Source organism: Martes martes, assembly GCF_963455335.1.
Source record: "Martes martes genome assembly, chromosome: 8".
NCBI lineage: Eukaryota > Metazoa > Chordata > Mammalia > Carnivora > Mustelidae > Martes > Martes martes.
Genome location: NC_137895.1, coordinates 16,497,291 through 16,517,469, shown reverse-complemented (window position 1 = coordinate 16,517,469; position 20,179 = coordinate 16,497,291). Strand labels below are relative to the sequence as shown.

Sequence of the window (20,179 nt, the reverse complement as noted above, 5' to 3'; positions counted from 1 at the left end):
GTGGTTTATCTACTAACTGTGTAACATTGGCTGTATTTTAAGGAAAAACTGCTGTTGAAATGGACCAAAAAAAACCCCAAAAGACAAAAAATTAGGAATAGTCCCCAAATTTATATTCTATATTGCTGGCAGCTGAGAATTAATTATTTTTGTTTCTTGGAAAGGACATAGGGGGTGAAAGTGAGGGGATTTTCTCTTTTTGTCCCAAAAACATAATCTTTTCTTTTTTGAGATATTACCAATGAGCTTATTACATCAAGGTAAATTAAATCTTGGGTCCCAAACCTCAGCTTTTTTTTTTTTTTAACCATTTTTGTCCTTTTCATATTTTACCAGAATTTGAGCTGCAATTAAGCAGTCACAGATCTTGATTTGGTAAGGGAAAGAAAATTAAAATGGACAAAAAGAATTGAGGTTAATTGGCATTTCCAAATGATTTTCCCTTTGCAATTGGGGGAAGAAAATCTCATGAGGGAGAGTGGTGTTTGCTTTCTCCTTGCAGCCTTCTTTTTGTCTGTGCCCCTGAGACCCCTGACCAGGCCTCACCCCCAGTCTCTCCATTCTTGGGCTTTAAGTGAGGCGGGCTTTGTTGCGAGCCTCTATACACATTTAATGAGACTTCTGTTGTCTGTGTTCAGGGGATTCCAGACCCTCCACTACATTTCATTTGGAATTCATCCGACGTGGGCTGTTCTCCAGGCTTAATGGCTGAGAGGTCCTTTCCAAAGGGGAAGGAATTCAGGGATAGAATTTAATAAAGTTTAGTATGAAAGCTAATTCTTCATAAAACCCTAAAAAATTTTCCCTAAAGTCCAGACACCAGAACTGTCGTGTACCTCAGGATTTCATCTCTGCCCTCCTCTCCTGGGGCAATGAATCTGCATTTGTAAATAAGGAATAACTTCATGACAGTTTAATGGGTTTGGGAAAAATAATTGCCTTTCTCTCTTTCTTTCTTTCTTTCTTTTTTTTTTTTTTTTTGAAAGTGGCTCTTCCTATCGTGTCCTGTTATGGTGACCCATGATAGTGGGTTTACTAGAGATAAAATCCTTAAAGTGAGACTAAAATAAACACAAAGATAATCTTATTCCATTTCTGGGCTTAAACTGTCTACCGAAGAGAAGTACGTTCATTATAAAAATGAACAGGATTCCTAGGGAAGCAGTCCGAGAGGCAGAGCTGTGGGAGCTGGGCAGGAGGCCCCGAAGAAGCAATTAGCTGAGGGTTGTTGTTGATGTAGCCTCCTCTGGCCTTTGCAGCCTCCTCACTGGCCACTTATGCATTCCCACCCTAATGACACCTCCTTTTGTTTCAGGCAATTCATCCTCAGTGCTATCATTTTAAATTTGCCTTTGAGCTTCAGTATCCACTCTTACGTCTTTGCTTTGCTGATCTCTACCCACCTTCAAGAATCATCTCTCTGGAAAGTCTTCCAGTTGCCCTCTCGGTTCTCTCCTAGCAGTTTGCTCAGGTGTTGTTTGGGCTTGTTGATGGGTTGATAGCATTTTTTGTCTGTTCACATGAAAGACTTTCACCCTAGACTCTGAGCCAACCGAGGTCAGGCATGAAGTATGTTCATTCATTAATTCATTTGCTGGTACACTCATTGAATCACTGAATCACATGGATTGTGCTAGAGATACAAGGGAGAGCTCAGCAGACATGTCCTCTGTTTTAGTCCAGTGAGGGAGACAGGACACACAGCAAGCAAAAAATAAATGCTCTGAAGGAAGCTTGTTTGGGCCGTTGAGATAAAGAACTGGGAGGGCTACTATATTGTAAGTGGGGTCATAAGGAAGCTTCTTGGAAAGTTGTGAAATCTAAGTTAAGATCTGAAGAAAGAAGAGCTAGCTTTAGGACAAATCATGCTGGTGGATCAATGATTCATTAAATGAAAGAACTTAAAGGGAAGATCCTTAGGTTTTATTGTGCTCGGTTAAAAATACTGTGAGAATGGAGTTCTTGAGGATTTCCTGTGGTGTTGCTGGAAAGGCTTTCCAGCCTTTCTGATCTCTGACCTATTGGCAGTGTCTGCTTGGAGTGCAGTTTTGAAGACTGTGGTTGTATCCAAGCTCAGTGGGAAGGAGTGCCAAGATCAATGAGACAGGTCTCCATGGGTGCAGAGACAATGGTGTCTAGAGTGCTAAACCCTTTCTGTTCCTGTCAAAGGGACTGACTGGCAGCAGGGACCATTTCTCATTTCTTCTAATCTTTCCTCTTTTCAATATTGATTCTTCTCCAAAGTTCAACTCATTTCTTCTTCATTCAATCAGCTAATTATAGTATCATACTTTAATTCCCCCAGCTATATATATAATATATGCATGTTCCCAAGTATATTACACACACATATGTGAATGTATGCATGTGTCCATATATAAAACATATGCATATGAGTGTGTACATATGTGTACATGTCATGTGCACATTGTACATTCACATGTGTTCCCAACCAATTTCATCTCACCTCTTGTAAATATGAACATTCACTAGCACTGCCCCATCTGATACTCAGTTACTCACTCTAGTTTTAGCTGGAGCAAATATTTTATCTTATCTATGTATAACTGCTTCAAGCAGCCTAGCAAACCCTAAGGAAATAGGATTTAGGTTTAAAAGATCCATATCTAAATCTTTGCTCTTCTACTTATTGGTAACTCCCCCGAGCTTTAAATGTAAACTGTAGGTTTAAAAATGATAATAGATATCACATACGCCTCACAAAAATGTCAGAAGATCAAATGAGACAATGCATATGAGTACATTTGAAAAACATGAGTACATTTGAAAAACAAAAATGTCAGAAGATCAAATGAAACAATGCATATGAGTACGTTTGAAAAAACATATTTAGAAATACAATATTCCAGAAGTGTGTTTCAATTACCCATTTCATTTGTTTGGTACTTCTTTGTACCTGGTACTCACATATGAAAGATCTGAGGGATGGGACTCCTTTGATTTATCTTGTAAATCATGATGTATAAATTAGTATTTATTTATTTTTAAAAAAAAATTTTTTTTTAATTTCTTTTCAGTGTTCCAGAATTCATTGTTTATGCACCACACCCAGCGCTCCATACAGTATGTGCCCTCCATAATACCCACCACCAGGCTCACCCAACCTCCCACTCCCTTCCCCTCCAAAACCCTCAGTTTGTTTCTCAGAGTCCACAGTCTCTCATAGTTTGTCTCCTCCTCCAATTTCCCCCAACTCACTTCTTGCCATCTCCCCATGTCTTCCGTGTTATTCCTTATGCTTCACAAATAAGCAAAACCATATGATAATTGACTCTCTCTGCTTGACTTATTTCACTCAGCATAATCTCTTCCAGTCCCATCCATATTGAAAAAGAAAAACAAAACTGGGGGCATCGTGTTGCCTGATTTCAAGCTTTACTACACAGCTCTGATCACCAAGACAGGATGGTACTGGCACAAAAACAGACACATAGACCAATGGAACAGAGTAGAGAGCCCAAATATGGACCCTCAACTTTATGGTCAAATAATCTTTGACAAAGCAGGAAAAAATATACAGTGGAAAAAAGACAGTCTCTTCAATAAATTAGTATTTATTAAGTGCATTCTGCTATAAATAAAAATGGTTCCATACATGTTTGTTTTTCCTCTTAGTAATGAAGAAATAAACTTTAACATGGTTTTAAAACTTTTTGATCTGCTGGTTTTCAAAGTAAAGATCTATTAGACTACAGTTTCTCTCATGCTAGGTCCCTTTTACAGGATCTAATATTTTCATATAGAGAAGAGAGAGCTCATCTTATATTAAGGTTACTATTAATTTGATGCAAATTAAGCACTTTAAAGTCAGGTCTTGTTTCTAAGGGAAATAGACCAACGGAGAGAATGACCCAAACCTCCTAACCGGGAAATGCCAGCTGTAGAGAAAGCACATCAACTAATATGAGAAATACAATGTTGAGTTTTGCCAGCCTTGGTGTAAGGTAGAAACACAAGCAGGGAGTCAAAAGAGAAGTGGCTCTAAATTCTGACTCTTAAAACCCAGGGGCTGCATGACTTGGGAAAAGTGTACATCTCTGAACCTCACAGGGCAGACCCAGACTCTTTTCTAGGCACTAAGGATGCAACAATGAAAATAGCAGAGAACATTCTGGGAAGGAGCTTAGGAGAATGAAATAGAATAAAAATCAATGGAAATTGCATCTGGGTACATTATAGTCAAACAATAGAAAAGATATAAAAGAAATCTTAAAATTAGCAAAAAAAAAAAAAAAAAGGCACATTGCATAGGTGAGAAAACCTTTCATCTGACTATAGACACTTCATCAGAAACCATGGATGCCAAAAGCCAGTGCAAGAACATTTTAAAGTGCTAAAAGAAAAAAATCTGCCAATCTTGAATTCTATATCCAGCAAATATATCCTTCTATAATGTAGGCAGAATAAAGACATTTTGAGATAAAAGTAAGTTAGGCCAAGTCATTGCCACCAGCCCTGCTTTACCAAGAAATGCAAAATGAAGTTATTCAGTGTGAAGGAAAAGGAGTCTCAGAAAGAAAAAGAAATGGACACACAGCTCTTGAGGAATGGGTGAAAAGTACCAGAAATGGTAACTATCTGAAGTTCACTGTAGCCTAATAAAGTAGTTGTTCACATTCAGATTCACACACGAGGAAAACATGGCAGAGAGAAGTTTAAAGACTTAACCATAAGTCATAACTATAGAAAGAGCAGAGCTTACACTTGAGAAGTTCTCATTTCTTTTTCCTTTGACTACAGCAACCTCCATCTCAAAAGTGGTTTTTGAAGGAGAGTAAAAGATTTAGAAGAGAAGGCCCACCCTTGTCCTCTATTCTCTTCCCTGCATGAAAATATCACATAGAGCTGTGGAGAACATGGCCTTGAGGAGAACAGAGGGCCGATAGATGCAGAATGGGAGTGGCAATTGCTGGAGAGCGACTTTTCCTCCTTTCATGGTTCCAAGAGATTGTGTTTAGTGGGCAGCAACTCCATGTGGGGCTGATTGCTGGGACGAATAACAGGGAAATAGTACTGCCTTTGTCCTTGGTGAGCACAGTCACTGACTGCAGTGAGATTGCATGAACCTGCACAGAAGGGCAAGTGGGCTGGGGCAGCCTTATCTAACAACACTCTGGAGAAACTACTTGTTTTGCTCCAAGACTCTCATTGTCTAACTCATCACTCACTTTCAGGCAATGTAGGCCGTCTGTCCTAGCCACATCTCCTTGCCGTCATTTAGTGGACGAGATTCTACTAATTCTCTGTGCTTCAATACTACTGTTTCCTCAACCTCAGTCTCTAACAGTAAGACTAAACCTTACTTATCCTTAACCCAATTTCTATCCTCCTTTCCCTTACATTTACCCCACCCTTGCTCCCCAATGTGACACTCAGGAATTCTTTCAGTTTGAATCCTTTTTGGTCTTCAAGGGCCAAATCCTGTCTCACTTCCTCCAGGCAGCCTTCCTTGACTTCCCTAGCCCCAGAGCATCTAGGACTCACAATGTGTGATACCTTTCTAGAAAAATCCCTGCACCAATTCTGTCTTTTCTTCTTCTCTGCCTCCCTATTACAATAGCTAACATGTATTAATGACCTACTACTTGCCAAGCACCACACTAAATTATTTTATACATTATTTAATCTTCATACCAAGCCCACATTGTCCTTTCCATTTCACAGATAAGGAAATCAAGGTTCACTGAGATTCAACCCCTCACCCAAGCATCCCAGTTGTCTACAGAGCTTATTAGGTAGTACTCTTCTCTTATAACATTTTACCGTATTTCAGATCCTTTGGGTGCAAGTAAAAGAGTCATTTCCAAGAAAAATTCACACATGCACTGACACATAAATCTTCATTCACTTTTTTTTTCTCTCTCTACTATCATCCCTTAAGGGCTTGAGTCCTGTCTCAGTGAGGTCTTGTGTCTTCTCCTAACAATAACTTCAATAAATATGCCCATTGGCTGAGCAATGGAAGTTTGGTGTTCCCATGGTGATGGTGATTAAAAACAAATAATTAGCTGGTCAACAGTTTGAGGTTGTTCGCAAAAGTGAAATATACCTAATCAGGCATAGAGATTGTGGCCAAAACTCTAGTCAAGAATGCAAGGTTCAGTGGAGCATTGTACCCCATGTTCATACTGTACACCCTCCCACACCCCCTTTAGTTCTGTTACAAAAATGGAGGCAAACCTCTAACCGCTCTAAATGTCTGAGAGGAGAAATGTGAACTGATTTTTCACGCAGTAGATGAGGCCAGGACAACCAAAACTGAAAGGAGGATTTTGCAAACATGAAGAAGTTTATTAGTCTGGGCAGAAAGTCAAAAATCACTAATTTTTCCTGCAGAGATGTTTTGTGCCTCATTCTTGCCCTCTTGGGCTCTGAAGCACACTGAGAGCCGTTAATTGAATTTTGCATGATGGAGATCATGGCTCCCGGTTCTTTCTACACTGGGCATGTTTCAGGGGTATCATAGCCTCATTGCCCCCAAAATGTAGCCACTGCCCTCCACTTGCCCTCTCCCCATCCAAAAATGTGTATGCATGGATGGCTGAGGAGTCGTGGCACCTTATACATGATCCATTCAGACTGTCAAGCATCTTTTGTTTGGAAGGAAAGGAGATGTGACAAATGTAAACACTGGAGGATGGGACCTGCTACAGAGGACGGATGCCATGTCAAACCTGATAAAAGCTGATGATGCATTCCTTTGCTGTTAGTCAGCTGGCTGCTCTCGCCTTCCAGCTCCTCTCAGCCCCGTTTTGCTCTACTGTGATATTTTCTTTCATTTGGACCCTGTAGGCATGCTCTGGAAGCAAGGTTCTGATTAGTCTAAAACTGCCTACCTTATGTTTTTATTTTCACCCATGTTTCTAGTTTGATGCCAGGCCACAAGATATAGATCAAATTAGATGAGGGCCTCTTGTTTCCTAGGACACGAGGCAAAGAGGATTCCTTTCTGTCACCCGGAGTGGAAGGACCATCTGGTTCAAATGCTGATGGAGGCCATGCCTTCCATTATTGAGGTCCTGGTTTCTTAACATTTCCTGAGGCAGAGGTATATGTTGGAAAGACTGGGGAACTGTCAAAGGAAAGGGGTAGCTCCCACCAAGTTGTGAAAACCAAATCAGCATCTTACTCCAACTCCATCCGTAAGACATGACTAAATTGGCTCCTGGCATGTGGAAAGTTGCACTAAAGTTGGACGTGGCTGGCTGGGGATGGTGCCTCTTCGAGTGGCCGTCCAGGTGTGGGTTATCGGTTGCTAGGTCTGGCCCTGTTAGTACATATGATGTCTTCTCCATTTGTACAGCTCTTGCCTCAGATAAGCCACAGTGTAAAGTAGGGATTAAGAGAACAGGTGTTGGAATCAAACAGATTTTGGCTCAAGTTCCAGATGCGTCTTTTCACTCTTAGTTGACCAAGATTGCACTTGGTTGCAGGCAAGAGAAAAGTTGACCCATGAATAACTGGGCAGTTGTTCATCCTATACAACCAGAAGTCCAGGGGGAGGCAGGCCAGATCATCACAGTGGCTCAGGGATTCCACTGTGGACCAGCTCCTTTCAGCTTCCCGTTCTGCATCTTTAGGGGATTGTCATGTGACAAAAATAAAACCCCAACGATCTCCATGGAATGTGGTTTATTTTCAGGAAAAGATACAAAGATGGTGAGATAAATAAGCAAAATCCCTCAGTGTATCTCAGCATTCCCAGGAGAGATGCTGCTCTCTGTTTCAGCTAGAACTTCCCTAAGTGTGTTCCAAAGCAGAGGCTGCATAGGGCAAAGACCTCCAGAATCCTCTCCTGGGTCTTGTCAACTAGCAAGGCTGTATGCATGTCTGATGCCTTTTGTCCTCTTATTATGCTCACTTATTTAAGAATGACTCAACTCTGTGCCAAATTTCTAGACTTGACTTTACAACATTTTTACTACTGCATAGCCATGAGTCTAAGCCGATGTGGTGATAGATGGGGGCCAGAAGGGGGGTAGTGGTGGTGGGCTTAGAGAAGAAAGAATCTGTGAATGAGACACACTTTCTGGCTGGAGATTGATTGGATGTGGAGGGTTCCAAGTTGACTCTGGGTTCTTCAGTTGGAGGAGCTGGGAGTATGGTAAGGCCATGAATAGGAATGAGACAGTCAATAGGAGGCATCTGTTCAGGATGGAAATGAAGAAGTTCAATCTGGGACACACAGAGGTTCTGGGGTTATACAAAAGCATCTCTAGGGACATTCAAGCGACAGCTGGAGATCCAGGCCTGGAGTTCAAAAGCTATGTTGGTAGAATTAAAATGCAGGAACTATTTAATAATATTATTGAGAGAAGATGGATGTTTTTAAGCTTCCAACGAAATGGTGGGGTACTTTCCCATTAGCTATGGGCATCCATCTTGTGACGGAATCCACAAGCTGAATAAAATGAAATCTGCAATTATCTAGTGAATATGATCTTTGTGGAGAGCCTGTTGAGGGGAAAGATACAAACCTCTGATTCCCCATAACTGCAGGAAAAGTGGGGAAGGGTGGGTATTTCTGAGTTCATAGGAATACATAATTACTTGCGTTATATAAGTTTTACAGGTTTTTTCACACATCAATTCACTTGAGGTTCACAAGAACTCAATAAAGAAAGCAAGGGAGAGCTTTTCTTTTCTTCATTGATAAGTGAGGGAAGAGAGATGCAAGCAAAGCCCATGATGTGTCCAGACTCAAAGGGCTGAGCCCACAATAGATACCAGAGCCTGCACCAACTGGCCTAGTGCAATTTCCACTGGGCCTGATAGCTCCTCCCTCTTGGAAGGTGCCTAAATATAACTACTTCAGAGCACTTTACAATACTATCTCCACTGGTGACTTTGTAGTGAAATAGGTAAGTGATCCTTAAACTTCAGTTCATTTGGGGGACTTGTAAAATACAGATATTTAACCCTCACCCTAAAAAATTCCACTTCACTATGTGTACTAGCCAGTGTTCTTCAGAGAAACAGAACCAATGTGTTATATATCCTCTATCTATCTATTGTCTGTCTACCTGTCTATCTATTTATCAATTATCTATGTATCATCTAGAGAGGGAGAGAGAGATTTATTGGAAGATACAGATATAGATATTATGAGGAATTGGCTCACACGATTATGGAGACCAAGAAGCTCCACCATCACCATCTATAACCTGGAGAACCAGGACACCCGTGGTATGGTTTCAGTCTGAGTGTAACAGCCTGAGACCTAAGAGAGCCAATGGTGTAAGTTTTAGTCTGAGTCTTGGAGGAAATTGATGTCCCAGTTCAGAGAGATGCTCCAGTCAGACAGCAAAAGAGAATTCCCCCTTTCTTCTGCCTTTTTGTTCTATTCAGTTCCTCAGTGGATTGGATGATGCCCACACACACTGAGGAGGGCAGACTGCTTTACTCAGTCCACTGACTCAAATGTTAATCTCTTCCAGAAACACCCTCACAGATACACTCAGACATAATTCTTAACCAAATACATGGGCATCCCATGGCTCAGTCAAGTTGATGGATAATTTTCACCATCACAGTGTGTCTGCTTAGAGTCTAGGAATCTGCATTTTTGCAAACATCTCAAATGAGTCTGATATGGATGGTTCACCCTCCACATTTTTAGAATCACTGAAACAGGAGGACTGGAGGTGGGAGAAGGATGTCTTAGTCCCATTCCTTTCCCACTGCTCTCCCATTCTCTAGATGATGGGGAGTTGCTTATCTCATCAGCCAGATTCTAAATATAGACCAGGATATATTTACTAATGGATGTGATCATTATATTTTAAAATGTCAAGTAGTTGCACTTCTTATCCTATTTTCTACTTTTTGCAGCTGCGATGATGAGACATCAGTAAGCTAAGCCAAGATCCCTCAGTGTCTAACTACTTTATCATCTTTTGCTTTATTTGCATGCTTTCTTAAATGTTGTCATGAAAACTGGTCCCCTGGATGGTATGGCCCAACCAGAAGGTGATAATACCCAAGAGTTGTAGTTGGGAGGTAGGGTCTTTCTAGTCTATTAGACTAATTTGCAAGCTTCCCTTAGTCTTAACCAGAGCACCACATTGGATATACGAGGTATTAGTCCCAATAAAAAAATTTTTTTTTTACCTTGTACACATTTGGTTTTGTTTTCTATGTGTATAGCATCTTCAGGATTAGGAGCTAACATTTACTGAGTGCATACTCTGTGCCAAACAGTGAGTATTTTGCATAAAGTAACTCATTTTGTTTTCATAATGACCCTGTGAGAAGGTACTTTTATTTCTTTTTTTTTTTCCAGATGAAAAAATTGCCCAAGGTTTTCTTACGGTAAGTGAGTAAGATTTGAACCTAGGGCACCTGCCTTTAATTGCACATACCTTGTCATTCCCTCTCTCCTCTTACCTAGTGTACTTTATCATCTTAAGGAGCTGCCTGGGGTAGGGGATGGGTAATAAGGGGACGGGTAATAAGGTAGGATGTTGGTAATAAGGGGGTGGGTAATAAGATAACAAGGTAGAATGTTGGAATCCTTGGGTCCCCTGCACATAAACCATCTTAGTATCACCAAAACTCTGCCTTGAACCCCTGAGAGAGGCCAATTCAAAGTCAAAAAGAAAGAAGAATGCAAAGCCATTATTTGTGTGGCTAGAATCAAAACTCTATTTTGATTTGCATTAACTAGACAGGTTTTTTTCCATAGCTTGCTGACTCTTCCGAATGGGCACTCAACTCTGGCCCCTCTTAGCTGCTCCTGAAATTTCTGTAACCTCAGTGGTTCTGGGATCAACAGATGATGAAACATTTTAGCAGCTCCACTTTCTCTGAGCCAGCAGACAAGTACAGGGCTGGTATTCCCTATCTCAGAAAAAACTATTAATCAAAAAGAAAGGCCACAACCATAAACCAACATGAATTGGGTACTATCGTCCGTGAATGACTTTGCCCTGCCAAAAGTGTTTTTGGCTTGATAACATTGGTCGACACTGGCCTTAGCCCAGCGGTTTTCAGTTTTTCTTTATGGAGTCAAATAGACTAAACTCAGCACTTTCTCAGTCTCTCAAATAAGTGCACTGACATCATTTGGAAATTATAAGCATCCACATATCAGGCCAAATTCCACCCTGGGTTCAACATCCGCTCTCCTCCACCCCCGAGATCAACCCCCAAGAGTATGGTTAAGTGAGGGTAGAACTTGGCCGGAAGCTTGTTATTTCTGCAGTTTTAATTACACATACCTCATCCATTTGACCAAATTAGGAGCGAAGGTTCACGGAGGGAACCTTCGCCTATTGGCTTGCTTCAATGTCTGGTTCTTCAACTACCTAACTTGGGAATTCCAGGAAAATAGTCAAGAATCAACATTTTACATTTTTTAGGGCTGGAAAGAACTTGGCTCATTAGTATCTAATCAAAACCCCATGGTTTTGTAGACTAAAACAAAAACAAAAACAAAAACAAAAAAGCTCCTGAGATTTAGAAAGAAGAAGTGTTCAAGGTCATATGAAAAGTATGGTGAGCCAGGCCAAAAAAGCCAGGAATCTCTTTCTCTTATTTAGGGTGCTTTCCACACACCCAGCTAGAAAAGGGTGATTTATCACCTAAGTTTGCTCCTGCTGTATTTGGTAGTGGGAAGGACCTAGGTTTTAGAGCCAGGGAAAGATAGGAGTAAATCCAAGATCAAGTACTTCCTATTCATATGTGCCTAGTTTCTTAACTTCTCTGGGTTTTGGTTTTCCTACTTATCAAATGGAGAAGACTGATACATACTTCCTAAGGATTTTGTGACAATGAACTGAAATGATATCCCCCAGGCAATGAAGGCATAGTAGCTTTTGGTCTCCTCCTTAGGACCCCTGACTTATGAATGACAGGAACTCAAACTGGCTTGAGCATAAACGGGAATTTGCTAGGCTACCTGTATGATTTTGAGTAGATTTTGGCTCAAGAGAAGCTGATTTATAGGCCTACAAGTTATCATTAGAAATTACAGTTTTTTTCCGTGGCCCTCTTAGGCCAGCTCCAGGTTGGTGTGACATAAATGGCTATCAGCAGCTCCAGGCTTCTATCTTACAAGGTTTCAGTCCAGAAAAAGAAAAACTTCTCTTTCCCAACATTTTTTTTTTAACACTGGTGTTCCCAGAATTAAGTCACACTTAATACAGATGTAACGAATCAGGTACAAAGCCACTCACTGTGCCGTACAGCTGGGTGATAGATCAGAAGGTCAGGAGGTCCGGAGAAGGTCATGCTTGCTTCTGGAGCTTGGAGGTCATGGTGAGAGAGGATGGGGTGAACCTCCAGGATCGGATTGAGAGTGGGGCAGGACTGTTTCTCCGTAAGACAATCCAGATTCTCGTGGCAGGATAAAAGTGAATGGACACCAGAGAAGCAAGAAAAAGCTTCACTTCCCTTCTTTTTCCTTATTCCAGGTTTGTCAACACTCAGGAGGATGTTTGTTCTCTCAAAACTGTGATACAGTTTATCTATGCAAGAAGGAAATAGGTAGTATTAAAGCTGGTGCTTCTTGGGCTGAGTAATTAGACGTTTATGGTTAAAAACAAAGATTTGGTCAAAGGAAGTTATTCGTTTCTGCTAACTATGCTTTATCTTTCTTTATAAAATCAAAACAGCAAACTATATGAAAATAGACAAATAATGCTTACAAATGGGGATACCAAGTGCCACCCACCATGAAAAGTGTGTCGTCACACTCTAGCACTATGTCCTATTTAGAGGTAATATTGTTTATTAAGACAAAAATTATTTATTAAACATTTAATGTGTGCTAGGCACCATGCTAGACTTAATTGCGGAGGGCACAACAAGTTTGTTAAAAATAGTTTTGAAAGTAATATACCTTGAGATTCATCAAATGAAAAACTCTTTATTGCGACCCAGCCATGTGTTGACCATCTTTCTAGGCAGGACAGGAAGTGAAAAACTAAAAGCCAGAAGAGCATGGTGATTAGGTACACTTTGAAGAGAGACGGCTATGTGTTCAAAACTTGGCTTCATCCCAAATCCACTGCATGACCTTGAGGAGCCTACCACTGAACTCAAGTTCTGTAAAATGAGCCTAAGAATCATATTTATTTTCCAGGGTAATTGTGAGCATTAAAAGTCATAATGTATTTCAGGTTATTTGGCACACATCACATGGTAGGTTACAAAATGGTCGACTATGTAGAAATTTTTGCATTGATTTGCTACCACCCACCTCCAAGCCACAATATGCACATGTGTGTGCCTGTGTGCACACACACACACATCCACACACACACACACACACACACACACAGAACCGCTGATGTAACAGAAGGTAGGGCTAAATATATACAAGCATATATATGCATAAATATGCATAAATATATACAAGCATATAAATATATATGCTGTGATCACATGGGGCCAGAACCTGAAACTATTTTGTAACCTCCAGGTGTTCAGGTTTTCTTGTTACCAGTGCATTGCCTGCAGCTGCCCCCATGGCACACATGTCCACACACATGTGAACTGTGAATTGATGATACATGAGAAACCAAGTGGACAAAACACTTGGATCCCCATGTGGTGCATTGTTGTGATGCTCACTCAGAAATTATTGTTTGTAATGAGGCCAACCCAACTGCTAATTGTGTGACAAAGAAAGTGGGAAGGGCTTTGAAAGAGCAATGATAAGACTTTTGCCTATGGTCACAGTGTACTAACGGGTACTGGATTTACCTTTTCCTTGTTGAACAACTAAATACCGGACAAAAGTGTGAAACTGTCACAGTACGTGACACGGAGAAGGTGGCGACTCAGGACAGTGATTCCTGAGAAAAGAGAAATCAATGCTTGCCCCAGATTACTGCCTGGAGAAACGTTCCAGGAGAGGAGGAGGAACTGAAACAGAGCCCAGGAGCCTCCTTGAGTTGAGGTTGGACCTCTTGGAGGCCAACACAGATAGAAGGCTGAACTGAAAACTGCATAGTTTGGATCAGCTCTTTCTTTTTCTTCTTTTTCTAGTTTTCCGGAGATGGTAGCTTAGATATTTGATTTTCAGAACTTTCCTCTTTTCTTATACAGGTATGCAGTGCTATAAATATTTTTCTAAGCACTGTTTTCTCTGCATCTCACAAATTTTGATAAGTTGTATTTTTATTTAGTTCAAAATATTTTTAAATTCTCTTGAGATTTCTTCTTTGACCTATGTATTATTTATGTATTTATGTATGTATTTATTTTCCAGAGGACATTATATTTTATTGTATGAATGTCAAGTGTTTTCCAGTACTTATTTACTATATTTTATGTATTTCACAAAATCAGCTTACTTTATACTATACTGTAATTCATAACAGAAGGGATGCAAAGAATAGGGGCTTTCAATACACCCAGTATCATCCAATTCTTTCGATAAGAAATGTTCCTAGTGTTATGGGCGAACTTGACCTTCTTTGAAATATGTTGCCCACCATTTTTCTGTTTCAGTCACAGTAGCTATAATTAGTTATTGAAGGATGTCCTCTTCTAAATTCCCATCAATAAGAACTGATTGATTTGTTGTCCAGCATCTTCTTTCCAGCTCACTGGTCTCCAGATTACAGAGCTCGTGGACACCTTGGCTGATCCTTGGTTTTGGTGTGTCTTTGATCAACACCCGTCCCATATAGTCAATGCCCTTGTTTCTCACCTTCTTCTCCCACAGAAGATTCTGAATAAATACATTTAGATTTTCTTCCTTCTTGTTTCCCAGTACTTAAATGTGACTGTGATAATGCCTTAATCAGGGCAAGGTGGTGTGGTTGGTAAGTGATGGAGTTTTTTCTGCAAGTGTATTCCAGAAAGACTGTCAAAGGAATGAAGATCTAGTACATTAGAGAGATCAACTCACTTGATCTTTGCTTTTTAAAAAATTTTCCCTGTCCATTTATTGACCTAATAGTCATTCTTAGTTTGCTTAAATTCCCTTGTGAAACCCTGTCTCTTTTATTAATAATGATGACACCTGTCAAAGCAGCTTGCCTAGAAGCCTCATGGATAAGGGCATCAGGTTTTTCTTCTGCTAAATGTTTTAATCCATATTTTGAATCCCCAAGAGTTAAGATTCCAGCAAGATAAATATCAATCCTTAATTCAGCATCAACCCAAAGCAGAGAAGCTACAGCACCAGGATCTGCTCATCTAGTGGTCTCTAATGGTATATCATCAAATTTTCCCTTCTTCTGCATCAAATTCTCATTAACTCCAAGTCCATTGTCCTTTACTGAATAGCAGAGGCAACAGTTTAAAGTTCCAACCTTTCTTGGTAGAGCACTTTGGCTGACAGCTTAGGACTTCTCCACTGTACTTCCTTCCTCAAATTTGTTTGAAATAACTATTCCTCTTTCACTATGTTGCTCTGTCAAGATGTCATTCAAAAGTATTGTCTTGCTAGCACTGAAATACCTGGTGATAATTGTGGCTGGGATCTTAGCACTAGGGCCAGACTTTTCCTCTTCCTCTCTTTCCTTCATCTCAGTGGGACATCTCAGGAGAGCCCTCCTCTGCCTCCTCCTCTTCCTCACCCACAACTCCGATAGCCTGTAACATCCCTGCCAGCTTCACAGCATGCCTCTCCCTTAGCTCAAGAGCTGGGACCCTCTATGCTATGTAGAAGCCTATTGTTTAATCTCCAAGTATTTGGGGACTTTTTCCAGCTATATTTTTGTTACTGATTTCTAGTTTAATTCTACTGGGGCCTGAGAGCAGACATTGCATTATTTCTATTCCACTACCTTTGTGAAGATGTGTTTTATGGCCTGGAGTGTGGTCTATTTTGGTGAATATTCCATGTGAGCCTGAGGATTAACTGTGGACACTATTGAGTTCAACTCTGTCCTTACTGATTTCTGCCTGCTGGATCTGTCCATTTCTGATAGAAGGATGTTAAAGGCTCGAACTATAATAGTGGATTCTTCTATTTCTCTTCGCAGTCGTATCAATTTTTGCCTCAGGTTGTTAGGTGCATACACATCCAGGACTGTTATTTCTTAGAGAATTGGCCCCATTGTCATTATATGATGCTCTTCTTTATCCTTGATAAAGTGAGAAAGGAGAGGAAAATGGTTAAAGATAAGACTATTACTCTGTTAGGAGTTCCATCATGGAAAATAACAACCCTGCTTTCTTACCAAGAATCAGGGTTTCTTAGAAACTGTCACACAAACTCTCTGTTGCACTGATGGTACTTGTGTCCATGGCTGAGTACCTTTGGCTAAAGCACCATCTAGAAAGTGGTGGATCTCCTGTCAATGATTCAGTTACTCAAGAGACTCTATTTCAAGGAAAAAATTTATTGAGTGCTACAGCGTTTCAGGAATAACCTTCAAAAAGCACATTCTGGACTGCCTGAAGAAGATCCTGGCCAGGGGCATTGCTTCAAGAAGATGGATGAAAGGAAGGAAACTAATATAAGTTAAAGACCCTTTATGAATCAGGTACCATACCAGATGCTTTGATATATATTTTCACCCAATATTAAAACAATATTTATTCACTGCTTACCATTTTCCAGTTATCTCTTTTAACCTTCAAAACATGCTGATGAATTGGGTCAAGAAGTGTAGAATATTGGTTAAAACCATGGACCAGACAACCTGTATTTTGATTCTGGTTCTGCTCCTGGTGTGTTACCTTGGGTGAATTACTTATCTGATTCAGTGTCGTCATCTGTGAAATGAAGGCAGTAGGAGCTCCTCCTCCTAACTTCTTCGCAGGGTGGCAGATACGAAGAGCTCTGTCATTGTAAGCTATCACTCCCATTACTAGACTTAGTGCAGGTCAGAAAACTAAAGCTTGAATATCCTGAGTCTGGGGTCACACAACCAGGAATTTGTCACCTTGGGGGTGGAGTGGTAAGCAGTGAAAGAAAATTTGAGTTGGATAAGCAGACACAGCAGGGAGAGAAAAGAAGATGGTTGAGGACAGCCTGCAGGGAGCTTAGATATTGTAAACAAGTGCCTTGGAGATGGAGTTTTCTGCAAGTGAATTTTTTCCTAATTTGTTTTTCTACAGAGGCATCCCTACAGGTTGCTTTTTTACTGACAAACATGCAGGATGTGTTCTCCTGGGAAGATAAGTGGGGAAGCCCCCCTCCCTACTGGCCCCCCAAGTACACATGATGAGTCATGGACTATTTTGGTTCAGGTTTAGGAGGATAACCTGGTGAAATTCCAAGGCGGGCTGGTGCGAAGAGCTTTCTTTTTTGCTTTCCTTATGGAGTTAGTCTTTGTCAACAGGGTTTCCCAGACAGGAAGAGGAAATCGGGTTCCAGTAAAAACAAGTCACTTGAGAGACAGGAAGGAAGTTGTGTGGCTGTTTGGTGCTACTTGCTTTGGTTCTGGGTGGTCTTTTAGTCCCTTCCTGGTGGCTAAGGAATTTAACCAATACTTTGGAATAAAGCTGAGAAAGACCCTGTGGGCTTCTAGAACCCCACCTTTGATGACTTGGTTGGGGCATCCCATTGTGCCTGAAGCCGCTCATGCTTGCTATTCTTACCAGCTAAGGAATTTTAACACTTTCTGATGTCTGGGTTCTATATAATGTTGAATTTCTTCAAAGTCTTCTGTGGTTGTTGTCTCTAGGATTCACAACAACCTAGCTGTGGTGGGCAGGACAAGAGGGATTATTCCTATTTTGCAGATGAGAAAACAGTTCCTAGGAGAACACATTTCCTGCCTGAGGTCACTTAGCTGGTGAGTGGTAGTGTTGAAGCTGAACTCAGAGCTTCATAAAGAGCCTGTTAAACTGTTTGCACAGGGGGTGGGGTGGGGGGGGGCAAGTATTTGTGGGAGGGGGAGCCAGTGCAACCATGGGGAGTGAAGCTGGACTCTGAAGGGTGTGAACACAGGGATGCAGTTTTCTGCACCTTTGCAGCACCCTCCTGCCTAGCCCTGTGCCAGCCTGTCACAGCGGGTCTCAGACAGTTGTTAAGAATGCATTAAAAGGAAACCACTGGAAGTCAGGATTGGCTCGGTGCTAGGGGAGGGCTGAGCAGGAGTCCTGGCTGGGGAGAGTCCAGGGGACTGACATGGGGGTCTGATGTACCCTACAGCTTCCATGAAAGACTGCCTGAGGCAGGCACTGTCCTGTGAACTGACCTGTGCAAGAGCATATACTATGTCACTCCGCCTTGTTCTGGTCAGAAAGGAAGGGCCTGGGACCTGGAAGCAGAATGACATGTCTTTCTCTGTCTCCATGTTGCCTTGATGTGTTGTCAGGCAGCAACCCTTCAACACACTTCTTTATCTTTCCTGCCTGCACCATCCACCCTTCCCTCTCACCTGATACCACAAATCTTCCAGGTACAGTCATTTTTCCCCCCACAAGCTGAGACTCTTTGGATGCAGTTTAAGAAAGACAAATGGGCCCCCTTTATCCTTACTGATGACAGGGTAGGGAGGCAAGAAAACTTTGCAGTCAGGTAGCTTCGAAGTCTCCTACGTTAAGGTCTTCCGTATGCACCCTGGGCCTTAGGGCAACTCCCCGTCCTGTCCCCTCTGCCGTGGCCCAAACCATAGGCCCAGGTGTGCAGTTCAGATGAGTCATATTTGGCTCCTCAGTGAATATGCAAGGAAAACAGTCTGCTCTTGGGATGCTGAGAGAGGGCCCTGAAAGAGCTTATTAGGTGTGAAATCCCAGGCAGCAGTGCCCTGGGGCTGTCAAAGAGGGCACTTTGTTCTTCTTCCCCTCCACCTGGTTCAGGTGGATCGTCCTCTGCTCATTCCCATGGAGGGTTGTCAGCTTCTTAGCTGCTTCTTGCGGCTCCCAGTTTTTCACTAAGGGGCATCCCTGCTGTTTCTGCAAGTGCAAATGGTTTGTTTCTGGAAAGACTCTTTCCAGTTTTGAATAGTTAGCCTGGGAAGAACCTAATCTGATGAAAGTGTCTGTCATGTTGAGCAAATACCAGTGAATAATAGTAGTAATGGTGATGGTAATAACAATAGTGTGCTTTAATGAACACCTCCTATGTGCCAGACACTTCTAATTGCATTGCATGCTCTATTTTGCTTAGTTCTCACAGCAAAATGAGGTAGGTATGATCATAATATTTTAAGATGAAAAAGCTGAGACTCAGACAGTTTATATCACTTTCTGAGGGCAAAGCATGTGTGGCAAGTACATGACAGAACCTGGACTCTGTCATAGGGCTTTCTGACTTCCCAGTCCAGCCTGGTTACCACTATGTCTCAAATTTCATTTGTGTGTGTGGATATTACATGATGGACTTTGCTGGTATGTCCTCTTGCCTAGATGGAATTCAGTGAGGCTGGTTTGAGGGGACATGCATACTCCTCTTCCACCCCTGCAGTGGGCCATGCCTCCAAGCCCATGAACCCAGAAGCATGCTCTGGGGACACCCCTGATCCCACCTCCTGCCATCATTCTACCCCTTCCTGTTCTGGTTTCACTGACTTCTTCACCATTCCTCAAACACATTAAGCATTACCTTGTCTCAGGGAATTTGTGTTTCCTGTTCTTTCATTCTGGAATATTCTTCACCCTGACTTCATGCAAGTCTGCTCACATATCACTTTAGCAAAGAAGCTGTCTCTAACTTTGTGTATAAAAGAGCATCCTTTCTTCCCCCACCATCCTGGGTGCCTATTCGTTTCCACTGTTTGGAGCTTCTTCATAGCTTCTGCCACCACCTTGCAGAGTATACAAGTGGACGCTTGGCTAATGTCGTTCCCTGCATGTCCTCCACATTTAGAACATTACATAGCCCATGATACACTCAATAAATAGCTGTTGAATGACTGTACTGGTGAATGAAATGGCCCAGGCACACCACTCCAGATTATGAAGCCAATCTCACATTACAACTTAAGGCAAATGTTGACATATCAGAGTAGAAACTGATAAAAAAAAAATCCAGTGGGTTGTTATTAAATACAGCAGCTGAAAATACTGCAAAGACTTTTTAAAAAATAAGAAAAAATATTTTCCTTATGCTCATATACAGATTATGTACTTATAATTAGTGCATGAAAATTTAGAATTTTGGACTTATTCCCAGCAAGAGTTACTTATTATTATATGTATGAATGTGTACATTGAGAACTCCATGTAGAAATTATATGTGCCTTCTCCATGAAGTCTTCTAATTATCCCAGTAAAAATCAATAACCTATGCCAGAAGATGCCAAAA

The 20,179-nt window shown here is 41.3% G+C and overlaps 1 pseudogene across 1 annotated transcript; it reads right to left on the bottom strand.

The window, feature by feature from the left end:
- Window positions 1-14,422: 14,422 nt before the first annotated feature.
- LOC308348419 (zinc-regulated GTPase metalloprotein activator 1F-like) lies at window positions 14,423-15,579 on the bottom strand (annotated as a pseudogene). Its single transcript has one exon. The product of its transcript is annotated as a zinc-regulated GTPase metalloprotein activator 1F-like (transcript).
- Window positions 15,580-20,179: the final 4,600 nt, after the last annotated feature.